The sequence below is a fragment of the Anolis sagrei genome, chromosome 4 (assembly GCF_037176765.1).
Source record: "Anolis sagrei isolate rAnoSag1 chromosome 4, rAnoSag1.mat, whole genome shotgun sequence".
NCBI lineage: Eukaryota > Metazoa > Chordata > Lepidosauria > Squamata > Dactyloidae > Anolis > Anolis sagrei.
In genome coordinates, this window is record NC_090024.1 from 117,707,829 (window position 1) to 117,712,104 (window position 4,276).

Consider the following 4,276-nt stretch of genomic DNA (forward strand, 5'->3'; position numbering starts at 1 on the left):
ACTGGGTAGTTCCCTTCAGAAGATGGAGCAATGACATTCAAAGTAAACTCAGCCAACAAACTTAAGGCTGTGTTGAGAATTGAAATGGGCCACACACTTTGCCATACTCTCTCTCTCTCAACATTCTTGAACGGCTACCAGATTCTGCATTCATTGGGCATACTGACTGTGACTTTCAAGATCTGAAGGGCAATTGGGTACCCAAGAATGGGAACCACCGCCATACACCATTAATTGAAGTGATAGTATAAGGTACTGGAGATCAGATTACATATAGACCAGAGAACTTGCTTCATGTACCCTTGCATACACTATTCCAATATAAGTAAAACAAATAACATTGAAATGCATTTGTTAAATGTGCATTGCTACAGGAATTTATTTATTTATTTATTTACTACACTTGATCTTAGCCAAAAGGCCGAGAAGAATCATTTGGGGTAAACTGTGGAGGTGACGCAGACATTTGACCTGAACGAGATCTTGCTAACAGCTTGTTTATTTTAACTTCTTTTATACCAAGGGTTGTATGTTGTTTGTATGACTATGTATGACTATGTGTTAATTGTGTTATGTGTTAAATGTTTTGATACGGCCAATAGGCCAATCAATAAAACATATCTATCTATCTATCTATTTATTTATTTATTTATTTTGGTCATTTATACCCCGCCTTTCTCACCCCCTAGGGGGGACTCAAGGCGCCTTACATCCGGCACAATTTGATGCCCACAATTACAATAAAATGCAATAGCAAAACACAATAGATTAAAAACAGACAATTAATACAATACAATATAACACAATACAATTATCTAATTGACTATGCAGCCTACAGTGATACAATTTGGATTTGATGCAATCTGACTTTGAAATTTTCCATTTGATTTCTTTCATTGAATTCTGACACCAGTATACACTTGTTTTGATCGGATGAAACTGATATTGCATTTAGCATATTGCATGGCATATCATCTCTCAAATACTGTCACCTACTGCTACTGATTGCTACCAATTGTCATGCGACACATCTTGTCAACAGTTCACTGAGAGATGTCAGTTGCTGTCAAAAGCTGGCTGCTACTGCAAGTCAGCTCACTGATCCTTTCAGCTGTTGACTGCAATATATATGACTTTTTAGATGACTGACAGTGACTGCCATGCCAGCTACAATATTCTCTTAAATGTTGCAAACTCTCCAGGTGACAACTGCAAATGAAAAACACCATGCATCTATTATGTATTCGCATGCTCAGAGCACATTCCATGTGCACTCAATCATTGATGTTGGCAGAAAAGATCTGCAAAGAAGTAAGAAAGGTTTAAGAAATTTTGATTCTTAAAGCAAAGTATAAGCTTCAACTCTGGGTACATCTACACTGACCACTTAATGTGGAAGGATCCCAGATTAGCTTCATGATGATCAAACGCTATGTGAAACTGATCCAGAATAATGTGTAGTAAGGCCACCTTAACATGGGCTTGATCTGCATAATAATAGTAAGGAATATTATTAATTCTGACATAGAATTTAGAGTATCTTCCAACTTTCAGTCCATGTAAAATGCTAGGCCAGTTCTGAGATGGAATGAGCTACTGCTATCCTATGATTCCCAGGCTTGGGTGGCCCAGGGACATTGGATGGAATTTGTAACCTTCTCTTGTTCTCTATGTTAAGGTGGTCTTTGGCTGTAATCTAGGTCCTACTGGCTGGCCATCTCCTGTAGTAATAATAATAATAATAATAATAATAATAATAATAATAATAATTTATAACCCATCCTATCTCCCCTAGGGAACTCAGGGGACAAAAGTGGCAAACATTCAATGCCATAATAATGAAACAAATCAACCAAACTGAAATAATATATTGAACAACTTCAGTAAAAACCTATAGGAACATCTCCCTCTTTGCCCTGCACACATTTACCAACCAGCAAGATCCATGTCATACCCAGAGACCTCTATGTCAAGAAGAATGGCAGTGGCTGCTTGAGAGCATTGGACTGGGGTTCAGTACTGCTTGGCAGTTAAGACTCCCTTCCACCTCTGCAGTGTCCTATGAAAATCATCCTAGGGTTGATCCAACATATGTCAAAACTAGGATGGAAGGGCAACCTCCTCAATTGCACCTGAGGACAGCAGGCTAAAATATGAGGTGAAAGTTAGGCTATACACATGTGCCCCCTCTTCACAATCTGTTGTCTGAGTTGACAGCTTCACTCTATCTAATGGTGGGGCTGCAAAAAAATCATTTTGAGTAGGATAAATTTTAGGAATAAGTTTTAGGTCAAATTAGTTTCAGGTGTTGGTGCATTCCACTAAATACATATACTCTACTATAATGGAATGCATGGCAACAGTGAAGTATTTTTCAGTAACATTTTAACAAGCAAAAATGGTCTAGTCTTGTCCAATTATAGCCTTTGCTTGATGTGAGGGGAAAATGATAAGACTCATTTTGAAACTTGATGCCCTCTTGTGGATCATTTCTTTTACATTTGAAAGACAAATTAGAAAGGAAAAATCTCCCTTGGTGTGATACAATATATGATTTGATGAAATGAGCATTTAGTCCTCCTTCAAAACTTACTGCAACATATTTAGCTTCTTGTCCATTAAATGAGGCTCAACTGAGTAGCTGAAGAGTTAAAACATATGTTCACTTTCAATCACTCATAAAAATCTGCTAAATACACTTTCAAACAGAAAACATAAATAATCAGAATGATCCAATTAAAAATGTAATAAAAGATTTATAGTTACTGTTATCATAGGATTCTTTTCATTTTTTACCCTGTTTAGAGTCAAGCAAGGAGGAAAAATAACAAACACTGTTTCTATTTTTAAATATTCTGCATCATCCGAAAGATGAGGGGATAAATGCCTTGACTAATGCCAATCATACGCTAACTACTTAGGCCAGGGTTGAGTTGGATCAGGTCTGTGGTGGCCAACCACCACAAAGAGTTGATCAGGAGTAACACAGAACAAGGCCATCTTAGTGCAGTTATGTTCCACGTTAGCCAAAGTCAAAAGAGAATCATGAGCAGATCATCAGCTACTTATATTCCCCAACTCTATGCTTATCGAAACAGTTCAGCCGTTTCCATAGGCACAAACCACTACCATTCTGTGTTTCCCATGGGAGAGCAGCCACTATCCCCCTACACTCTGTGTGGTGATGGTCTCCAACTGCGACACAGATCATACCTATCAGATGTTGTCTGCAGTAACTTCAACCACAGTGATGGGGAGCTTTGGGAAGAGGAGGAGAAAAATAGAGATTCCTCCCCCCCCCCCCCCCCACTGTTATCCCGGCTGATATCTCCTCAGTGATGGCTAATAGACAAGAGCCATGTAGCAACCAGTAGATTAACACAACATGGAGGGCATGGGGATAGGAATGGTGGCTGACCTGTCTTTGCAACTATTGAGCAGGGTGACTTTCTGTGTGAACCGCACATGATGTTGGTCCAGCATATGTCACACTGGATCAACCCCAGAGTAATGGCTAATGCAGATTAGACTACTAGAAGCAATTTTATGCTAGAAAATCCCAGTTCCTGTCAGTAATATTAACATATATTTGTACAATAGGACATTAAAAAAATAGAAGAACTATATATTCATCTGGGACAAGAGTGACGAATATATGTCCTAATATGAACAATTGGTGATCTGGCCATGACTAAGGATATAATTCTTTTACTCATTTTTTTCAAAGGAAGGCTTTGAAATCTGCATGATTTTTGGAGTCTGTTCATTATTAGGTTCTATTCTGGATAACATTTTCATGGGGTCATTTTGTGCAAAAAAAAAAAACTCCACTATTTCGCACACAGAAAACATTTTTATGTTCAGGAAAAGCTGGTCTTGCACAGAAAATGTATTCTGTGCAAATCAACCAAGTGTGAATACTGTATAAAATAGAGTAGGTTTAGCACAGCTAGTAAATTGTAAGATCTATCAACCAAAAGGTTGCAAGTTCGAACCCTGGGTTTGGCGTGAGCTGCCAAATGTCACCCCAGTTCATTGTTTACCTAAGCAATTCAAAAACAGCTTTAGCTGTAATTAGAGAAATTAGGTACTGCTAAAAAAAAGCGGGGGAGGTGTTTTACGACACCATAAAGAGAGAAGATCAGAAAATGTTGGGTGACCAAAAGGAAGGAGGAAGTCCTGACGGCTCTTCGTCATAGAGCAACAGCACCCTCTGGACTCAAGCCCAACCTTGCGTGGCATCAAAAACAGCTGGACACTGAATCAAAACTAACCA

At 38.5% G+C, this 4,276-nt stretch overlaps 1 pseudogene; it reads right to left on the minus strand.

Annotated features, from left to right (window-relative positions):
- Positions 1–289: 289 nt before the first annotated feature.
- Positions 290–433, minus strand: LOC137097034 (U2 spliceosomal RNA; annotated as a pseudogene).
- Positions 434–4,276: the final 3,843 nt, after the last annotated feature.